This window comes from Arvicanthis niloticus, chromosome 12, assembly GCF_011762505.2.
Source record: "Arvicanthis niloticus isolate mArvNil1 chromosome 12, mArvNil1.pat.X, whole genome shotgun sequence".
NCBI lineage: Eukaryota > Metazoa > Chordata > Mammalia > Rodentia > Muridae > Arvicanthis > Arvicanthis niloticus.
The window spans coordinates 29,124,075-29,147,702 of record NC_047669.1 but is presented as its reverse complement, the minus strand read 5'-3'; the positions used below and the strand labels follow the sequence as shown (position 1 = coordinate 29,147,702).

General features: G+C 34.0%; 1 protein-coding gene and 1 long non-coding RNA gene across 24 annotated transcripts in view; one reads left to right on the top strand and one right to left on the bottom strand.

Moving 5' to 3' along the window:
* The window catches only part of Zbtb20 (zinc finger and BTB domain containing 20), a 716,739-nt gene that overhangs the window by 657,280 nt on the left and 35,831 nt on the right, over positions 1-23,628 (bottom strand). Inside the window, exon 1 of one of the 23 annotated variants that reach the window (XM_076942930.1) lies at positions 20,718-20,885. The exons of the other annotated variants lie outside the window; for them this stretch is intronic. The gene's annotated coding sequence lies outside the window, so the exon portion shown is untranslated. Of the gene's footprint in view, positions 1-20,717; positions 20,886-23,628 lie in introns of those variants that run through there. 23 annotated transcript variants of the gene reach the window in all.
* Positions 20,869-23,628, top strand: part of LOC143444056 (uncharacterized) — a 29,063-nt gene continuing 26,303 nt past the window's right edge. The window contains exon 1 of the long non-coding RNA XR_013113581.1: positions 20,869-21,129. This is a non-coding gene — a long non-coding RNA (uncharacterized LOC143444056). The remainder of the gene's footprint in view (positions 21,130-23,628) is intronic.

Below are 23,628 nucleotides of genomic sequence, written 5' to 3'. Positions count from 1 at the left end.
CTATAATCAAGAACAAAAGCAATGTAAGCAGGAGAACTTGGCCCACTAGACAGTTAAAGAAACAAAAATGTACAGGATTCCCATTACAAACAGAATGAAATCTAGATGCTTAGTAGTGTACTATACTACTGTCCTGATAGCGGCTTTGGTGATATTAGGGAGAAAGTCAAGAGAACGATAAAGGATTCAACTATACTCTCCCAAAAAGAAATTTATAAAATGTTGATGCTTTTACAAATAAGTAAGAATCATAATAAAATAATCATGTTTACACTCTTGCTTTCTACCAGAAATTAAGTACAGGTTGGGAAGCTGAGAAAACAACAGGATGGACATCAGTGATGTCAAGCACTTTTAATTGGAGTATTTGGGGTACTGTTTGCTCCCCTTTTCTCTGGCCATTAATCCAGCAGGGGAAAGTGATCTAACACAGCATCATGGCACGAAGGGACAGTTCTGAGAGGCTGTCTCTCTATGATGACTACTCTTGTTCATCCAGGCCTCCTACAGAAATTAACAATGCCTGCTGCTGCAGCAGACGAAAGGATCATCCAAACTCTGAAAATGAAACACACCAAACAAAGGGATGAAAGCGTCCTTATTCCACAGGGTTTAGCTTGCAGCAGGTCATGCATGCCAGAGGAATGTGCCATGAGGATGACAAAGAGGTTTCCAAAGAGACTGGCTGGGGCAGCCAGCCGGACATTTTGAAATATTCTTTTGAAGCTAAGGAAACAACCAGTCTTCCTTATAGGAGAACTTGGGAGAGGAGGGCTTTTTAATCTCTACTGACACCCAGTATTCTGGAAACTAATCAGACAGGGAATTTCTAATTGATTATACTTTGCAGAATTCTCCATTTATGGGAAGAAATGATACTACATAATTGGTTTATTTACTCTTTAAGTTGGGGTTCAGTGTTACTCTGGAGTTTAGAACAGTATAAAGAAATAGGTATTGATCATTTCTGTAAGAGACAATGGGTATAATGGATGATAAATTTGCTTGTTATACAGAACAGCACACTGGTTAAAACCACCAGCTTTGCTTACAGAATAAAAATGAAAGGTTCCTTTCATTATCCATAATGATGCTCATGTTAGACTTATCAAACACCTTTTTTTAAAGTTATCCCACTGATTCAAGTGAACTCTGTGATGACTAGAGAGGGGGCCTTGTAGAAGTTAATCTCATTTACCCTTAGAATTCTCCCAGGTAGAGAGAAGAAGAAAGTAATAGCTATTCTTGGGGGTTGTCAGAAAGAATAGTAGGACAATATTTACCATAGTGTTTTGAGATGAGCACAAATGGTGACTCAATAGATGATATTCACTACATTGCTATCTATAAGAGGATTAAAAAATAGTTCACACAGGAAATGACATAGTACAGAAACAACAAAAATATTAGCTCACATGCTATTAGTGATTCAAACACTGCATTGTGTATTTCGGGTCAGATCATACTTTAAGAGAACCACTGTGTCTCAGAAGAGGCCAGCAAAGTGAAGAGAATTCAATAGGAGACTATCTCCAATTCTCACTCCCCTTGAGCTAGTTAGCCCATAAGAACACATAAAGTTCTTACTACAAATAGCTTCACTTTCTATACAACTAATACATATCTTGTAGAGAAATGTTGGGCATTGGAAGGTTTCTAAAACTGCTGTTCTTGTTCCCTGTATATGGCACCCACTACCATACCTCAGTTCTTCTATCATCTCTCAACCACACAGTAATGAGAAAAAGGAAAACTGAGTCTAAGAAGCAATGTTCAAATACATTCAGTTCATTTCACTGTATGTTGTACTACAGGTGCCATACCACCATTTATACAAAATGAACCTCGAGCCCTAAATCAAATCCCAACACAAAAAACTACTCTTTCAAAAAATATTAAAATTAAAGAGTACAAAAATGTACAAAAATAATGAACAAAGGGATGTTAATGAAGAATATTTATGGAGGCAATGGGAGATAGAAGTAAAAATTATCCACTTGCAACAAAACCTACAATTAATTTTTCCTAAGAATAATAAATTTTCAATTTAAAAAGATTTTTGCAAGTACAGTAAAAACAATATGATCATCCTTTATAATTCAATATTATTGTTTTTATCATTACTATTATTATTATTATGCCATTAACTTATTCTGATTTATCTAAATAAAATTACTACTCTTAACTAACATTGATTCTAGGCTTTAAGCAAATTTTTGAGTGCATGATATCGTTAGGTGTAATGACTACATAGGCACCACGCTATAGAGTAAGTCTCTGGACCATTTTTTTTATTTCACCTAATTAAACCTTATACCTATTTATCAATAAGTCTCCATTTACTCCTGTCTCCTGCTTAGGAAGCCACCATCCTCTTTGACACTTCAAATAATTTCATATTTTAGATAGTTCATATAGGTGGAATCATGTAGCTTTGTTCTTCTGTGATTGGCTAGTGTATCCATTCAAAGTTTTCATCCATATTGCCCCATATTAGAGAATGTTCTAATGTTTTAATACTGGATAATATTCTACCATTTGTATTTGTCACATTTTCTTGATCATTCATCTGTAGTATATTTAGGCTGTCCCAATTCTGTGGCAATTGTCAACAGTACCACAATGGACATAAGGAATGGTGACATGTCAAGCAGGTTCCTGATTTCAGTATTTTGGATAAACAACAAGCAAGGAAAGGAATGTATCTTGAAAAAATATATTCCACATGTGAGAAGTGCAAGGATCACTTTCCATTAGTTAGGATTGAATGTTTTTCCAAAGATTTTCACTCTTACCTCTTCTATTCAACAGCCAAAGCAAAAATAAAATAAACAAATATCATCGAAATTAGAAAAAACGTAAAAGTGTTTGTTCTACAACAGATCAAGATCTTCTTTTAGGGAAAATCTTGAAGGTCTCCAGAAAGAAAGACAAAACTATTTAATCTAATAGATTTAGTAAAGTTTCAGGACACAAAATCAATGAGCAAAAGTAAGTTGCATTTCTATGTGCTAATAATAAACTCTCTGAAAAGGACATAAGGAAAATATTCCCATTTTAAAATCATAAGAACAGCATCAAAAATGCTTAGAAATAAACCAAAGTAAAACACTGGATATTAAAAACTATAACAACATTGACTAGAAAAAGTTACAAAAACATATCTAATGGAAAGATAAAGCTTGTTCATGGACTGGCAGTCTAAATATTGTTTACATTATAAATTGCAAAAGTGACCTTCAGAGTTAATTCTACAAACTTACAATTGATATGAACCAGAATATATCATGAATAGCCAAATCAATTCCAGAAAAAATAAACCTAAAAGCATCATTTTCCTAAATTCTAATATTTTACAGCAAAAGAAATAAAGTTAGATCTTGGCTTAAAGGTGAGTGCCTCACAACAGAGTGCTCATAAATGCACACACATACAGATTCAAGTAATCTTTAATAGGGAAACTAAGAATATACAATGGCCAAAGTACTGTCCCATACATGAGAGATGCTGAGAAAAATGGATACCCATATAACACGATAAAAATGAAATTAGGTCCTTCTTACCTTACCCTCTATATCACAATCAGCTCAATATACAGAATTAAACATAGACATTAAAATATAAAATTCTTAGACAAATATGAAAGTAATCAATGATTCTGTAGGTATAATACTAAAAACAAAGAGAGAAAAATGAAAACAAAAACACTCAATTTCATCTCAAAATAAAAATCTATAAACAGCAAGTAAGTTTAACACCACATTAAAATAAAACCTCTACACAGGCAAGGAAACAGTCAAGAGAGTGAAAATACTACCTATCTGGTAAAAGGTTACTATGGACATGTCTACTGGAACAGTTAACAACAACAGAGAACCCAAACAGCGGGAGCACAATCTTTATAAATGGGCTGAAGCTATGTTATATATATTTGTTATGAATGTGTTACTGAAAAGTTTATTTGTTGGAACTTACCTTCAATACAATAGTAATAAGAGGTATGGTCTTTTACTTGGTGGCTGAGAAAGTCATGAAATATTAGACCTTGAGAAGAGCATTGGGATATATGGGAGACTTGGCCAGAGTAAAGGAAAGGGAGAAAATTAAATTTTATCTCAAAATAAAAGAAATTATTTAAAAAATACTGAATGTCACCAGTCCTCATGAGGGTAAATCAAACTGCAACGAGGTATCTCTCACTTATTGGCTATCAACAAAACAAAAGCCAAGTTTAGGTAAGGATATAGAGAAGGTGAGGTTTTTGCACACTGTTAGCAGAGGTATGAAATGCTGTAACCTCTAAAGAAAACAGTATGGAGGGTTCTCAAATTAACAATATAATTATCAGATGATACAGCATTTCCATTTCTGAATATTTATTCTGGGAAAACTTGAAATTGGATCTTACAAAGAGATGACAATGCTGCTTCTCCGTATTGTTTATACTGATAACTGTTGGTCCATACAACCTTATACAACAGACACTATTTTGTAAATAAGGAAAATTTAACACTGCTAATCTAAATAACTTGAATAAAGTTAGAGGAAGGGTTAATAACTGGGTTCAAACTCCATGAACATAATGCTATTTTCCTGCCTCAATTATCTCTGGGACTAAGACAACCCATAAAGGACTGCCATAAAGTATTCCATAAAGGATTCAAAAAGGATTACAACACACAACAATTCTTTGTGCTTCACATATACTGTATGTTGTTTCTGACATGGGTGAATGAATAAAAGAGCAAAGAGAGACTACAGAGAATACTTTCACACAATGCGAAGCCAAAAGTCTGGCAAAACCTAAACTATAAACAGAATGTACCCACAGTTCTTTGAGGAAATTACTCTTCATCCCGACAGGTTCTGAGAAATTTCAGTCAAAAACAACTAAATATTTTATATTCTCCACTGATATAATCATGCTTCACCTTTAGCTTTTTTTTAATATTGGCAAATTTTTACCTGTCACTTTTTGTCTAATTTTAGTACTAATTAAAATGTTTCTGTACTAGGGAAATGGATCAAGAGAGGCAAATGCTTCCTATTAAAGAACAAAGACTTGAGTTCAAGTCCCCAAAATACATAATAAAATACATAATAAAAAATCTGTCATGAGCCTTACATCCTAGCCTTGGCAGAGAGGAACACAGAAACAGGGGGATCACTCAAGTTCATTATGCAATCATCTGAACATAAGAGCTTCAGATTCAGTGAGGAAAGCCAATCTCAAAGAAAAAAAAATGGAGAGCAGGTGAAGAAAGACATGCAGTTGTGAACCTGGATTTCATACTTACACATACATGTAAATACACCTACACATATCTGAAAACATACTTGCATGCATTACACACATACACGCACAGACATTTCATATATTTATTCAAAGCATACAGCAACACTACGAATAAGAATATATATGGGTGGAATATTTGTGTGAGCATTGCAAATTAAGAACAGACAACATAATAATAAAATAATTAAAATAAAAACAACAACTAACAAAGCATTATCAGTCCTTACCACAACCAAGATATGAGAATAATATAAACCTTAAAATTTTATATATTTTTTAAGAATAGATTATATCAAATGAATTCAAAAGATTTATAAGACAATATCCATTTTTGTAAATTAGAGTTGAAGCTTAAAAGACACTGAACTACTAAAATATCATTGTTGGTTTTTCACCAATTTAATCAAGAAGTCTTATATAATGGCTAGGAAGTACTATTCTTCTCACATGAATACCATCATGAATTCATATGTGTTCAATATTTAGCCATCATGAACTCATAAGCATCACCAAAAAAAATATTAGTAAAGTTTCCAGACAGCCACTTCTATTTATATAAATGATAACGGATAAATTGATGCACTATAGCACCCAGTTAGCAAATGTGGGATGCACGTCAGTGTTAATGAAGTAAATCTTCATGTTCCTGCCCCAAGGAATTCAGATGCTGACCCTCTAGATCACTGTGTGATAACACTAGGAGATGGAGCTTTAGGACATAATTAGGATTAGCTGAGATCATGGTGTTAGTGTCATCATGAGTGGAAACTGTTGCCTTTCAAAAGAAAGCCCAACTAGCTAGTTTGTTCACTTCTGGCATGAGAGCAGACAAGAGAATTCAGCAGTCTCCAAAATGGAAGAGGGCCCTCTTTGGAACCTGCCCATGCTGGCTACAGTCTTAGACTTTCAGTTTCAAAAAATGTAACAAATAAATTTTTGTTGCTTATAAGTGACTCAATAGATGGTAATCTGCTATAGGAACTCAGATGGACATGCAAACTAACCTGTCCACAGTTTCACAGATGTTAGGTACTATAATCAGTCTCAAATCTACCTCAGGTCACCACAGACAAGTAAAATCATTTTGTAACATAGCAAACCATAAAGTTAACATGTAAACAGGAGTCTCTATGTAGAAAAAAAAAAACAGCTAGTAGAAAATATAATGGGAGAGAAGACACTTCTTTAGGATGTTAAGTATATAAGAAGCTAAGCAAACAGCATTAAAAGAAAAACAGAAGACTATATAAGAAACTTAATATCAAATGTTTAAATCTATATGAGGAAATCATAGAATATTTATAAAGACACAAAAGTTATTCAATAAATGGAAGGAAAACTCAGGTATAAGAAACCTTACCCCATAAAGATAATTATTATGCCTGTGTCAAGTCAGGAGCATCTAAAATTACATGAAAATTTTCGCAAGGTGATTTTTTTCATTTCTACATGTTCTTCTGGCTGACTATACTGTTTATTTGGAATAACAACTAAGCAAGAAAACTCTGAACAAGAAGAGTAATGAGTAGATTGGAGAAGGGAATGAACAGCTTAAATATTAAAACATATTATAAAGGCATAATCATTTATAATTATGAGAAAACAGCACAGACAAACTCAGGACAGAAAACCTAGAAATGTACCTTGATTTGATGAGAAATTTTACCATAAGATGCCATCCAAGTACTAATAAACAAAACAAAAAACTAAGTCTTTACATAATGAGAATAGGAAAACTATTCCTAATTGTATGTCTCTGTGATACGAAAAATTCAACTAATCAATACTAACAGAAAATGCTTTGTTTTGTGAGATAACCACCATTATGAGTATTCGATAGAAAGTAAACCTTAAAACTGTTGGAAAAGCACAGAGATCTCACATTTGTTGGTAGAAGCAATTTTGACACTTCCTATAGTTTTTTAAACAGAAGCAAAAATATTATAATATAAAAAACAAACCTCAGAGCCTTCACCATGTCTGTAACTGTCTGTAACCTAGTTGGAAATCAACTACAGTACCTTATATCTCAATTTAGATCCAAAACTTTTTCTTAAATTTCAAAATGTTTCTAATATTTTAATAGTTCTACCTATAATTCATATTATAAAATATATACGTGATTTCTAAGGGCCACAGGGCAAAGCCCCTTAAATGCATTTATATTAGCCTACCATTAAAAGTAGTAATACTGTAGATATATTCTAAATCTCTGTAAATAAAAATTTCCATACACTGTTGTGGAGAAATACCCTAGTGCTTAAGACATCTGGGTTTAAGCCAATCTATCACCTGGCTGTTGTCTGTGTAGTATTGGTGTATGTTTTGAGACAGCATCTTTGCTTACCTTGAAATACCATTCTTTACACAATAGACAATAAGCCTCTAAAGTTTATAAGGATTATGCTTAGGAAGAAAAATACTGGGCATTTAGTATCTTTCTAAATAAAGACTTTAAAAAGCATCAAACATATGACTGTAACTAATTATACCACCACCGAGTGGCAGAAGGTTATCTGTACCTCTGGGTCGTATAGATCCTATAGATGTCACCTACAGGATAGAGAGGTAACAGTCTACAAAACTAAGTACTGTCTTTACAAGTGGCTTCTGGAAACGGTTGTATGGCTTGATTTTTACTTTGATTTTGTTTTTAAGAGATGTTAAACTGGTACAGTGGAAAAGACAACACAGCCTTACTACACAGTGACACTGCCTTATAAATGGAAACCTGCACTATTCCTTATGATCAGGGCTTCACCCATTTATTTGGTTAATCATTCAAATGGCTAAACAGACCTCTAATTTGAAAATAAAAACCAATTGATGCAATCACAAACAAGTTCTGAAATTGCGGTTTATAAAAATTGAAATCTTGTTCTAAGCCAAAACACATACACACAGTTACCTTTTCCTAATCAGAGCATTCATTTCTCCTCATTATGATCTCACAAGCACATTAAAATCTTATTAACATTAATTACTTCTGAGCGCCTATGCATGAGCAGTGACAGTCGTGAGCTTGCGCGTGTCTGGATCATATCTACATTTATATACCTTACTGCACTTTGCTTATAAAACATGTGAAAATATTTCTGCTAACACCAATTAACTAATCTCTCTCTTTTTCTCTCTCTCATACACACACAAACATACAGAGAGAGAGCAAGACAGAGAAAAAGAGAGAGCAAGAGAGAGAGAGAGAGAAGTGCTGTCTCACTGAACAGCCTATCAGGAATCAGCAAGCATATGGACAAATGGGCAGGGAAGAAATAGAAATACTCTTGGATGTGAGAACTAAAATTCATTATATTTGAGCCTTAATTCTTGAGGTAAAATCAAACTCAGTGGACAAAACAACAAAAGGAAATAAAAATCACATAAACTGATAAAGGCAAGCATTTGTTCTCTACCCAGAAAATATTGAGTGGGATGGGGATGGGAATAAAGCAAAACTTAGAAGAAAAAGGCAAAAGTCTAGGAGCTAGAGGTAACCATTCCTTACATGTGTCCATATAGTCATGCATCTCACACATCTGCCCCATGTAAACATACTTATCATTTGAAAAAAACAACATAGACCCTGCCTATAAGATACAAACAGAAACCTACTATACCTTAAGCTCAAAAAGGTCTGTCATCACAAGCAAATAAAATTCTTATGTAAAATAAATGGCCTGTGATCCTGTGTATATGATAAACATTAATTCCAGGAGCCACTCAACTCTACCTGAGACCCTCAATATAAATGCAGAAAGCTGGGCCACTACAGGCACCAAACAACAAATAATCCGGATCATTTTGCTTAGCACTGTCGTCTCAGCATCCAAATATGTTATCATCTACATGTACAATCCATCCATGGCTGCCTTCCTCATCCTCCATCCTCTGTGCCCTTTGTTAGGAGATCCACTAGGACTACACTTCTGATTATTACACTACATCTACATTTCTGTCTTTGACCCAGGTGCCTATCTTCTCTATCTTCTCCTCACAGCCTATATTTCATTAGTGAATCAAAAATCCAGTCAAATACCATTTATCTAGAGCTACATATACTAATGTGAGTGTCAGTACCATTTTTAACTCCTTGATGCTGCTGACAATGATCCCAAATCCTGCATTGCTCTCACAAAGGAAACGTTTCAGAATTCTGTATATAACTTGTCAAGCATCATCAAAAAGAGTTTGTTTTTAGTTCATAACAATATTTTGAATGAGAAAAAAAATGTGTCTCCTTTGGTCACAATACCTATTATTTGTTGAAAGAAGAAAACAATAAAGCTTAATTTGAAAAAATTTAACTATTGATTATATGCATTAAATTGAGAACATCTGACTAAGAATGAAATAAAGAAAAAGAGAGATCATAAGACAGAAGACCACCTAGCACAATTAATGCTTAAGTTGATTTCAGCAGTTATAATTTATTCTATAATTCCAATTTCTACCTATTGTTCAGCAGTCTCATTGGCTAGAATGAGTAAACATCCTATAGCAACACATGTGTACCCATTCCAGATGTGCTATGTCAGAAATATCTAAGTACTGTTCTTGCCCAGTATAATACACATTAGCAAAAAATGGAAAGATTCAGGTATTTTGCTACTTATGAAGTAGTATTAAAAATGTATATTAGTATCAATGTAGAGTTGAAAATTTTATAAAGAGTAAGCTAAATTCTATTTAAGTTGAGTTATTCAACATGCTTATAACTGAAAAAAAAAAATCAGTGACCATTCTTTGAGAAACCTAAAACATTCCAATAAAAAGACTGCTAACCAATGAAGTGTTTAAGTATTCAGTATAAATTCAATAATAGTAAAGTAAAAGCAAGTGCAATAAAGTAATATTGAAAATGAGCAAAAGGTATTTCAAGTGAATGCCAATATCATTACAACTTAAAATTGCAATCAGCACCCTTATGAAGTTTATATGAATTTCAAACAGGCTTCAACAATTGTCACAGTGCTATTAACTACCTGTACATATTCCAATTTAGCCAGATTTATCAGGCAGCACCAGGAGCTCCCAAACAACAAAAATAAACCTACAGAATCAACAATTAAAAACTCTGAAAAATATTATAATAAAATTACATAATAGTACTCTATTATTACATAATAGTGCTCTTCACTTCAAACACATTTATATTCAATTAATGAATGCTTAAACATTAGTTTATAGGTCATCAATAGCCAAGTAAAATATGAAACCAAAAAAAGTACAAGGCAAGTGAATCACAGAAGGAATATCTTATGAGAAATATCTAAGTTTAAAGAATAGTAACAAAGAAACTTATTTAAAAATCAACTTATATTAGCACTTTGGGGAACACCTTGCATCATCCCCTTAAAGATCACAGTTAGGGAAAAGAGGCAGCACAGAAATAATGTTGAATTATCAGCTATCAAAAGTACCAGGGTTAAAATTTCAGTTCACTATATTACTCAAAGATTCCCAGCAACCCACTGACATATGACCAAGACCGACTAGCAGAAAGTGACAAAAAAAATAAAAAAATAAAAAAAAAAATAAAAGTTGAGTCGTAGAACCCACCTTCCCTCTCATACAGACCACATCACAAACTACAGAGATTAGGTGGCAAATTTTAACATCAAAGGTGCACTTGGCATTTGAACCAGATCTACGTGCAAATAAAAACCATGGTCTTTATTGTCCAATAAAGCTAATAAGCTGAGGCTTACTTAACTCTTTCCTGGCATTTTGGATCTTCTCAAGGATTACTGAAATTGGAGACTACATATGAAAGGATAGTTCATCATTTCCAAACAAATGATCCTCATCCAGATTGCCCTCCAATCCGTGAAATCTGAGATGCCTCAGGATTCTTCTTTGTGAAAGCCTTACAAATATATCCAAAGATGGTGAGTCCCATATGGCTCTGATAAATGAAACCCGTTATTGTGAATTTCAGCCTCTTCTTTACAACAAAACACTATTGGGTGAATTTGGTGCTCATGAAATAAAGCACTAATTGCGTGGCCTAACAACACTGAATCCTCTGCCTAGCAGACATTTTAAGTTGTGCCAAATTGGTTTTGGGATGTGAACACATATCCTGGAGCCAGACTAGCTCACATGCACTCACTACTCCCTGGAAGGAAGTTGGGCACTCTTGGAAACTACATTAACTCTTTCAGGACGCCAGGGAACCTGACTATCATGAAGAGAAAGGCCCTTTAAAGACAAAAAACAAGTCATTCTGCACAATGTCAAGCCCCAGTAAAAGGTAAAAACAGCAAAATAGGACTAAGGCTTAAGTATCTACATTACATATTAGACACCATCTGTACCCCAATAGATGCTTTCTCAAACGTATCTTGAAAATGCTATTCCTTTTTCCTATGTGTGCATAATTTCTAAGACATTAATAAGTGTTGTGTGCACTCCTGAGACAAGAATTCATTTTAAGCTTAATATGCCACAGTTGCCTCAGGCCAAGTGATAAGAAACTTTTGTTTCTTTGGTAACCACTTTCACCTTATTATAACAAGAAACTTCTTTAGTGTTTTTATAGCCACATGAAATGTAATTTCCAAACAAGAATCTTTTTCTATGGTCTTTGTATCCTGGTTTATAGAGATGCCACAAACCTGAAACTGCATATTTAAATGGCAATTAATCAAATTAATACTCTCTCCCTCTCATTCAAATCTAAAATCATAATTTTAAAATCAGTACAAGTAAGTTTTTGAACTGTTACTTCTTTTTATATCCTAAATTATCCATAAATAACATGTTGGGGATCAGTACCTATTTTCGTAGAGAATTTTCACTAAACAATTAATTTGCAGTAGATAAGAACATATTTGTCTGTCCCCAAGGATATTTAAACTGCACAAACTATAATTTTATAGTTTGTAGGCTAAGGCTACTGTCTCTTTAAGGCTGTCAACTTCATCTTTTATTCTGAAAAGTTAATCAAGATGAAGTCTAGATGAAAACTGTGGAAAATAAGTAAAATTCTTTAAAGATATCATTTAGTTCCTTCTATTTTAGCTACTTCTAGTTTAAGCATTCTACATTTCTTAAGAACCACATTTAATTTCCTGCCGATTGGTGTGAATTTAGATGGAAGGTGAGAAGCCTGCACTCTGCTTCTATCAGAGCCTCATGGCCTAACCACCAGTCTCCTCATGCCACTGCAACTGACTGCATTGCTGAGATAGAAACACAGCACACTTGTTAGCAGGCCCACCTACAAAGGAATGGGTGCTCTCTACAAATAGGACACATCTGTGAATCAAATGTATGGCTGCTTTTGGCCTCAATCAATTTCAATTCTTAGACTGGAATCCAAGGCTCTGATGTCTGTGGAAATGTCAATGTGAAAACCATCTACCTGATCTGCATTAAGGTTTGGTAATAACTCACACATTCATTAATAAAAGTTTAGAGGACTGGACACTCTATTGCAGTGTGTGCAAACCATGTCGAATATGACATCTCCTCTAAGTTCTTCTATGCAGTTACTGACTTAGTTTTCGGTGATCAAGTAAAACTCAGGCTTTGGTTTCAGTTGGCACAGAGAAATTAGTAAGATGGCATTATAATGAACCGTGATGCTACTGCTCACACACTGCAACATCCACAGACGTTTACGTGTACTGTAACAGTGAGATGCTAATAGATATGACCTCGACAGGTAAGAAGGGAACCAAGGTGAAATTTTCCCACAAGGCTCAAGAAGAGGAGATACCTGAGAAAGTTATAAACCCATTGAAGACTAAAGTTCTAATTAATGTTTCTACTCTAAATTATATAATATGACTATGAAGCTGTTTTCTCAAACCTTATGTGTTCACTACAATTTCCAGATTTAGAGCTCTGCCATGAGCACAATATCTACTTATTCAACAACATGTTCCTTTTCTAACTCCATGATTGTTACATATGTGATCTAAATAAAAGTGATACACATGTTTAGAAGGATGCACGCTGACCTTCCAGAGAAGCTTGTTCTAAACATCCTTCCTGCTCTGACGTGCCTGACAATCTACCTCTAGTCTGAAACTATCATGAGAATCATTTTCACATATTGCAGCAACAGCAAGAAAAGAGGCGGGAGGAAACAGGCTGCAGGGATGTTAAAGAGTTTCTTCATCAATAAAGGCACCAAGCCAACCAATGTTCTCACTGAAGAAAAAGCTCCAGTACAAGCTCCAACAGTGAAAACTCATGTGTAACTGTAACTAGTCATTTTACCTATTTAGGCTGCTCCTGCCTAATCTGTAAAGCAAGGGTACCTTTTTCAGATACTAATTGCTTCCCATGTCCCTATACTGGCTAGATTTTTTTTTTTTTACATTTTATTCCAAGCCAAAAACCTCATCTACATGATACCAGTAATACCCTACCCTCCCGATTTTCTGACTTTGCTTTCTGACTTTGTGTGTTTGCAAAGAAATAAAATTAGCTGTCAAAATTAAACATGACCACTAGGCAAGAGGAACAGGAAGGAGTGAGTTATGCTAAAGTGCTTATTTGGCCCCAAAAGGGTCATTGTTGGTATACTACCTCCCACTACTAGCTCCTGTGGAATTTTCCTCAGAAAAATGGAGAACTGTTTTAAGATAGACATGCCCTTTAAGCTGGTTTCAAATCAAAACAAATTTAGGATATTCAAAGAGCCTACAGAATTTTCCCTGTGGAGCTTAAATAAATTACTGACAAAATTTTCCATTTCATGCTCCGTTACTAAATTTGGCTTCCTACAAAATAATGTTTTAATTTCTATATTTGAAAAAAGAGTAGGTAAACTTCTTAATTTTAAGATCTACCCTTCACTCTTCCCTAGATGACAACCTAAAAGAGTGTAATTTGAGAAAAGGTCACTCTTAGAATTTCAATGTAACCCAAATAAATCCCCCCAAATTGAAAGTCTTCTAAAGAAAAGATCACATTCCCCTGTTACTAAGTCTGTGGCTATACATACATGCATACATACATACACACATACATACATAATGTTTAATATGTAAATTAGGTTGTCATTAAAATTTTCCCAAACTATGTAAGCTATCTTACTTTATAAGATCATGGTTATTTTCAAGCATGGGTGATACAGACTAGAGTCTCTCTACTCTGTGACTACTCTAATGCATGTAGAGTATTAGTAAGTTTATAGAAAAGCATAAGCACTACATGTTTCATAATTTATACAAAATAAGTGTGACATATACCAGCTCGTATACCAAACTGTATTATACAAAGACTGTCATTATACAAAGACTTTCTTTTTAAAACAGGACTATTTGAAATGCTCCATGGTAAGGTACTTTAACTGTTTAAAGTTGCTGATACATTGGTTCTATTTTTCACCATATAATGTAATTCAATTATTTTAAGACTGATAACAATGGCTACAATATGAAATTTTGTGTATACCAACATATTAGAATAGATAAAATTTAAATTTTCATTCAAATAATATTCCACTAAAGAACTTTAACACTAAAAAATATAAACAAAAGATTGTTCTTTTAAAGTAATGTCTATATACTATTGCACATTAACTCAAACTTTACAAATTAAAGAAAGAAACTCCTTAACTTATTAATTGTAGCAAGATGGTATGTTTCCTATAAAGGAAATAAACTTATATCCTACAAAGCTTATTATTATGATTTGTGTTTAACAAATGATACACTTGATTCTGGGGTATACCTTGATAGTAAGGAGTAACTTTAAAGTTATTGATTATATATTAAGAGCACTAACTTTGCTATCAATATTAAACTGAATCTGGTTTTAACCTAAGTTCTGCCCCTTAACTAGATGTGCAACTATGTGTGAGTCACTGAACCATTACAAGCCTAGATTTCTTCTCTTGTAGAAAACACTTCATAATGTTGGTATAGGGATTTCAAAGCCCCATAAGTAAAGCTATTTAAGAATTCAATAATCATAGTTAATAGAACTATGTAGGGTCCTTTTGATTATTGGTCCTTTATTTCTACCTCCAGCCAGAAATCATTTTCAATAGAAAATAAGAATTTCTTTCCATCAACATGATTTAATTAATAACTATTATAGCAAGTGGTTCACACAGATTTATGCCTCCCAAAATTAGATACTTAATGAGAATTTGATAAAGATTCATTAGAATGAAGGGGGAGGAAATGATATAATGTAGTGGAAAAAACACAGACCCTGAATCTCAACTTTGATGTGCACAGCTGTCAACCTATGTCACAATGGATTCAACACAGGGGTTTTTCATCTGAAGCACAGGCAGACTATCACTATTCACACAGAATTGTAGGTAAAGATTAAATTAAGTACTCTGTGTGAAAAACAATAAGTATTGTCCTTCTTCCTTATGTTTTGGCTATAAGACAAGACTAAACTTTTAATACATGAAGAATGACCAGCCTTCCACATGTAAAATACAGTTGTATTTAGTAAAGGGATCATATGATCGGTGAAGTTTAATTTAGATGCAACAATAAACATATTTTAACATTACATCTTAAAAAATGGTGATTCTCACAGTTTGCAATAAAAACTGGTAAAGTAGCTTTTGTAAGATACATGTGACCTCAGAATCCATACATATGAAAACTCACCTGCTGATTGTGATGCATCTGTGGCTATATGTAGATGATGTAAAAGTCTACTAAAATTTTCTGAATTCTTTGGACCAGCTACAGTGCAGGATTCCTGAGTTGCACTGAACCAGTAGTGATGGTTAAAGTTTAAGCAACACCGTAGGGTGATTATTAGGCACCCTGATGCTTAAAAACCACTGAACTATGGTATAATAATTAAATACTTGAAAAGAAAACATTTTCCATAATAATTGCTTATTTTTTAAAAAATTAGCTTTTATACTTAATAAATATCATGATCAAAAGTAACTTGTGAATAGTAACTTTAAAAAGTTATTTAAAAACAGTAGTTTTAGTTTAGTATTACAATTTTTAGTTATTAAGGCAAACTATAGAAAATTTCAAGGACCTCTCTAAAGAGTCTGCTGCCATAAAGAAGCATTCCAATTAAGAAATGTCCCAAATTTTAATGTTCTAAGTTGTGTGTTTTGCTCTGACTTGGATTTTATCATCATTCCTTCTGTAGTTACAGCAGTAATGGCAGGGACACTCATTAGTATCTGGATACTGCTCTTACTACTTGTGAGAGCTTGACAGACATGAACTCATTTAATCCTCACAATGACTTAATGAGATTGCTGTTTTTAAAATTACAAGGGCAAACTTAAAAAGTAAAGTGAATCATCCAATCCTAACTTTATTTGTATTTTCAGTGATACGTGGACTTAAAACCCAGGTGTAAATTCCATGCAAAAACACGTGAAATTTAAACCTTAATACTGATTTTTTAAAGTTATGAAAAAAGTTTAAAATAGCATGAAATAATATGAAAGTGGCAAGTAGTTGCTCTTTAAATTTATTTTGCTTATTTTATAGCTTAAAGATGGTAGTCCAATCAACCAAACTTAATATTTAATAAAGTGCAGAATCTTACAATGTCCTTTAGTTATAATTTCCTTGCCCATATCATATTTAACCCCTATAAGAGCTTTCTCTTCTAAATCATGAGATAACAAGCAGTATTTTCAACAAGTAATTTAACTTTTAGCTACAGTAATAATTCAAAAATTGAGATGCCAAAGGTACAAAAATAATGTAAAAGAGAGAGAGAGAGAGAGAGAGCAGGCCCTCCAAAACTCATGAGTTGACACCCTTCAATCAACTGGATCAGTCCAATGATCTTATGCACTGATATAGGAGGGTCAAGTGTCTCATTCACAAGAAATTTGTTGTGAAGCTGGAATTAGAAACCGAGTGTTGACTACACAGCCAGCCATAAGACACATTCTAGAGTAAGTAATTTCTTGTTTACCTAAGGGGGGAAAAAAAAAACAAAAAAAAAGTTAAATATCTTAAAAAAAAGAAAGGATTGCTTGAAAAGAATGTAAGTCAAAAGGTGTTCTCCAAAAAGAGAAATGCATTTAAAACTTGGTAAAGTAAGTGTGTGTGTGTGTGTGTGTGTGTGTGTGTGTGTAAAACAAATAAATGTGTCATAAACTACTCAGTATAAGTATTCATGTGGACCTCAAGTAACTCGACTGAGTATTCTGAATGCCATAAAAGGTTCCAGAATGACAGTTCATACATAAGCCTCATCCTCCAGCCCAGGGCTTATATTGCCTATATGCTTAGAAACAATAACAAGTCAATTTGAGAAGTGGTATTACAAGGGATACATATAAAAGTTCCCATCAGAATTCAAAGGAAGAAATAGCTCCATGTCTGATATGCTGAGTTTCGGTTTTATAAGTTGTAAGAACTGAGTGAAAATCTCTCCTATCCATTGTCTTCTCCATCTCTAATTCTAAGTTAAACCCATCCCTCTGAACTCAGCATTTTAAAAGAATTTTTAATACACACTAGTATGAGAAGGGGGAAATGCACAGATCCAAACATCTTCTTGAGAATTAAGAATTCTCAAACACACCAAAACAATTCATAAGAACTTCTGTATCATTAATCTAGGCTTAGAACAAATTGCAAATATTTTTCTGAATGTCCAGTTCTTTCCTTTTCACTGGCTCATGCATTAGTTACTCTCATAGCAACAGGGACACAAGGTGGCACTGTCGTGCTGACATTCATTCTGAGCCCTTTCTAAATGGACAAATTTGAAAGAGGCAAAAGGGTCTATTGTGGCAGTTAAAACAAGAGTTGTGATCCTGGCCTCCCATGTCTGCCCGTATTTACAGGGGGCTAAGGAAGAACAAATCTTTTTCAATTTCATGAAAATCACATCATGCTTTTACAGAAGACAATATATTCTCTGATGACATCGCCAAAATGTCATGTCTGTGTTCATAAAAATGTTCAAAGGCATACAGTTCGGCTCTGCCAGTAGAAACTCAGAAGTGAGCTGTGTACCAGGGACAAGCTGTGGACATGGACCGCCTCTCCATCTAGTGGCCATTGGGAAAGTGTGGAGCCACACAGGCTACGCTGCACTCCACTTTCTTAAAACTTACTTAAAACTGTCTTTTATCAGACTGCACACAGGCAATTAAGTCCTTTAGTCTGTCAAGAAAGAATTTTTGGTTTACTGCAATTATTGAGTCATTAAATAAGACCAATAATATATTGTGACATTTACTTACCCTGATACCCACCACCTCAGAATTAAAGTGCTCTGCTCTCTCTCGGACCACACAGGCTCCTTTTACTCTTCCACCATTATGAACTCAAACTTCCTCCATCCACTTTTAGCTTATAAACAAAAACTATGAACAGACAGAGCAACAAATATAGCTACCTAAAACAAAATCACACTGACTAAGACTTAAAAAAAAAAAAAAAAATAGAATCAGAGCTTTACTGTTTTACTGTCAAAGATAAAAACAAAAAACAAAAAAAACAAAAAACAAAAAACAAAAAAAAACCCTGCAAAACAGAGATTGTGACTTATTTAAAATCACAATCAAAAGAAACAAGGCCTCCAGATTTAGCCACTTTAAATCCTTTCTTGCATTAATTACTACCACCTGATTCCAGAGGAAGAGGTTTTTGTAGCAGAATGTAGGGTTTTTCTCAACATACAAGGAAAAACCAGTTTTCTTTTGTTCATGGCCAATTGATAGAATGAAACTATTATGTGTAGGACCTAGATATCTTCATATTGGTGGATACATTGAGAATGTAAGAGTATAATTTTTTTTTCTTAAAAGTAAAAAATTATCTGTATCTATTCAACATTTGCAAAGCAAACCAACAAATGGGCAGGATGCAGGGAAGGGGCTATTAAAAACTGGTTTCAGAAAGTGGTTACGTAAAACAAAACCTAAATCCATTTTGTCTGATGGAAAGTTTAAGAGGGTGTTTTGGTTGCTGTTTTATATAAAATTATTTGGTATTATTTTAAGAAGAAACACACACAAATTTGGTGGATCAGTTCACCCACTTTAAGTCAGCTCATGGTGCTGCTTTGGTGACTGCTTGGGGAAAGCTTTGTTAGGAAAACTTCTTACAGAACAAATATATCTGTTCACCAATATGAAAATCTGCTCACAGCTCAAACCCCAAAGATTAAGGGACAGGAAGAAGCCTAGTACTGAGAGGACTGCTCATATAACGCTTTGACTTCTGCTATGACCTTGTTGAGGTGGCACCATTAGAATCTGTCTCAGGATGGACAGAGTATTTAGACCTATCTGCTTTAGCAGGATGAAAAAGGAAACTGTATGGAATGGTCAATGGCTTTCCACTAAAGTTGGACACCAAGTATTTTTCTTTCACCAACTCTTCCCACCCTCAGTATTACTTATCTCAATTTACTTCTTAATCACATATATTTCTCTCCCTTGTAGAGATGAAATGAGGGAATAAAGATCATTGATGATATAAGAAACCACAAAATGTTACAAGCATTTTACTTCTTTTTATCCTACTTAAAACCCAGATGAAAAGAATATATGACCAAAAACATAGGGACATGAATATGTATATACAGAACAGGAGTGTATTTACTGAATTAAGAGGAGTTTTAGTGTGTCCGGTATTTTAAAAGTTAAACAGTGAAAAGCAACCCTTCTAGCAGCATTTGCCTAGCTTCTATTTAGACGACGACGACGACAACAACAACAACAACAACAAAAGGATGTCTAGGTAAGGTGTTTTCACCTTAAATGACAATCACATGTGCGTATGAGAACCAAAAAAGTAACATAACCTGAAGAAACATTCTGCTAGTTATATTTACTAATGGCTAAGTTGGCATACCCACAAAAATCAAAAACATTCCTGTAATTTTTGTCAGTTACATTTTATTTGCTGGAAAGATCAAACTACAAAATGAGTTCACAACAACAAATCACAATTAGATTGTAAAACCATATGATATTTTTAAAAGAAAACTAAAAACAGAAACCCATAGTAATTTAATAAAAAGAGAAAAATTAAAGGCTTCTAACTGTTAACATTCATATAACAAATTTTTCAAATTTGTTTCAAAAAAGGTTCACATTGAATTTCTTTAAGGGCAAAATAATACTATGTGTAATTTGTAATTATTCCCATTTGTATGATTTCCAATTTATTGGGCATCATTTGATTCTTCTAACTGCAAACTCTACTATACATAAATATATTTTAATATAACTCCTTACATTAGTAGTTTAATATGAGAACTTTTCGAATAAATTCTTGATACTTAACTGTTTAATGTGAAATATGAACATTAAATTCATCATATCTGAAGACACAGATGACTTCAATGCCAAAGCTACTTCCTATACAAAAAGGCAAGCAGTATATTATAACCACAACCCTTTCAATCACCTTCAATTAAAAGCACTCAGAATTAATGACAAATGTGTTTGGTTCCATCTGCCAACTATAGGAACTGATCAACTTACTGTCTTTGCTCCTTTTCTCAATATTCTTATGTAGGAAAGTTGCTAACTTTGTCCGGGTTGGAGTGGTTATGTAAGAGCTGCATTGCTTAACAGAACTACAAAACACTGCCTAGAGTTTCAGTTGAGTGTCAAAAGATTCCAGAAAGGCAAAAGTTCCATGTCCTCAAGCTGATTACTTTCCAGTCAACTGCAGTATAGCCAAAGAGCTTGATTCTGAAGTAGAAGAGATGTTATGGAGCCAAAAATCAAGCATAATTTTCCCTCAGCTAAGTGCAGAACCAGCAGAGTATTTGTCAATTTGTCCATTACCACAGAAGGAACAGAGTCACAGAAAAAGTCCCACTTCTAAGCCCTTGAATGCTGCTTTGAACACCTGCTGTGGCAGATGCCACATGCTCCACAGTAATAACAGGTAGGTGGCACTATTCCTTCTTAGAGCCTCAGAAATTTGCCTCTACTGCTTCTGAAACAGCACGAAATTATTCTTGGTACATTAAATATAATAGGTATGGATATTGATATGTGATTATAGGATATTTGTGTAACAGGACAAGAAGTCAAACATTTTCTATAATGTGTAGAATATGCATGTAGCCTTTAGACTTTGGGTCACAAATGAAAAGTACCTGGCTAGTTAAGGGATTGCATAATAGCAACCAAAATGTCTTATATAATGAAAAAATATTTAAAAGGCCTTGACCTCTAAGCAAAGAACAGATTGCTTCGTTAAAATGTGCTACTGGTGCATGAAAACACAGGGAGACAGAAGGACTAGGTTAGGAACTCTGGAAGTGGATGCCATCAAGGGTCAACCAAAACTAAGTCTAGACAAAAAGACATATGGAAACCTGCTACTTTGTAAGCTACTTTAAGATTATTTTTAACGGAGAGAAAAAAAAAACACTTACAAATATACCTTGCACAATTGACAGTGTGTAATGCCACTACTGTAGGATAACCTGTTTCTTTGTGATACCAAATTTCTAAAATGTGTTTGTATTTTATAGAGCTGAATAACTAAAAATATTCAGATTTTTTTCTTCGGTACAGCTTAGGTTCTTTCTAGTTAAGAAAATTAGGATGGGCTTCTTTAGTAGATGTTAAATTAAGCACATTTTCTACTAAAATACATAATGTGTATATTTTTAAGTAGATCCGAGGTGGGACAGCTCGAGTACCCAGTATCACCAGCTACTCTCAAGAGGCCATGCTTGCAACTGAAGAAGGCTGCAACCAGCAGCATTCAAAGAATGTCAACAGCAGACCTCCCTTTGCCAGAAAAGATCACAGTGAGCATAGGGCCAGACGCTGCTTCCACATACCTTGCCAGACCTCAGAGCAACACGTTGCTCGGGGCCTAAATTTGGCTTCCTATGTGACAGCATGACCAGCGACAACTCTGGGTTGGGCCAGTCCATGGACACATCCACCAATACTTTCCATATTTATAGAAAGCCAGAACATGTGTAGATAATCACACAATTGGTTATTTATATAGTGCCAGATTTTATGAATACAGGAATTTGTTAATTAGCACAAGGACTAATCATTAAAATTCAAAAATAGATAAATAAACAGGAATGCCATTTATTTGTTAACATTTCAGGGAGAAAGTATGCAGCTGCTTTCCTTTTGATGAATATAAGCTTCTGCAGAAAAAAATATGAAGGAAAAGTGTATCTGCAATTTTTGAAGCCCTATTGAGTAAGATCCAGGAAATCATACATAGTCTTTCTATTAAAAATAATCATACTGATTCACCCTTCAGTTAAAAAAAAAAATTTAGAAAGTTTAAACTGGCATGTGCTTAGCATTTGAATCATACTGTTTGGCATTCCACTGTTTGGGTGCTTTTCAAAGAGCCAAAGCTGATTTTCATCGGATAGGAGTTAAAAAGCACACACGTCACTCAATACCAAATTGTTTTAGCTACAGGGCATGGCAAAGCATGAAATAACTGCTTTAGAGCACTTCCTCATGTGGGTGTGTTAGATAACTGTCTCCCCTAACATTAAAATGAAACACACTGTGACCTGACCAAGGCTTCGGGACTTAAACAGCAAGATGAGCCCACCATAACCAGCAAGGCTGGTTAATGAATTTTTCTGGCACTCTATAGCCCTCCTGTGACGCAAGTCTTTCAGTTTTCCAAATCCCTGTGCAGCAGAGGGCACAGGCTTTAAGTTTACTTACGCACATTTTACAATGTCCTGCAGCATTTAGATTATGACAGTTCCTCCCAGAAAAGGGCAAGATTATTTTTCATACTAAAAATATTTTTGATTTACTGAAGGCCAACCAAGAATTATAATGCAAAAGAAAACACATTCTAAAAATTAAAACCACCACAGAAATGACTAAAATTTTCCTTGCTTTTATCCTCTCTGGGAGGTAAAAAAATTTCCATTCTCTTGGAGTTACAGCATTTGGTGTTTACTTGTCGTTAATGTAAAAACAATGGGAAATATTTAAACTTCTATCAGCAATGCATCTATGATTCTTTGATCCATATAAACATGAACTATGTACATAAATACACAATATTTCCACAAAATATACATGCACAAGAAAATGATTGATCAAACAATCTGTAAAAGGTTTCTTTTATCTAAAAGAGTATCTTAGATAATTCTTCAAGAGATAATACCAAAAATAACAGGTGTTTGACACAGACACACTTCTGACCTATTAGTTCTGAAACAACTTTTTGGATCACTGTCAGAAATGGAAAAAACTATATTCAAAACACCAACTATGCACAGTGTTAATACACATTTCCTAAAGCCTACCTCAAACTTTCCTTGGACCTTTGATTAAAAAAAAGAAAAAGAAAGAAAGAAAGAAAGAAAGAAAGAAAGAAAGAAAGAAAGAAAGAAAGAAAGAAAGAAAGAAAACAATCTCTGAAAGGGTC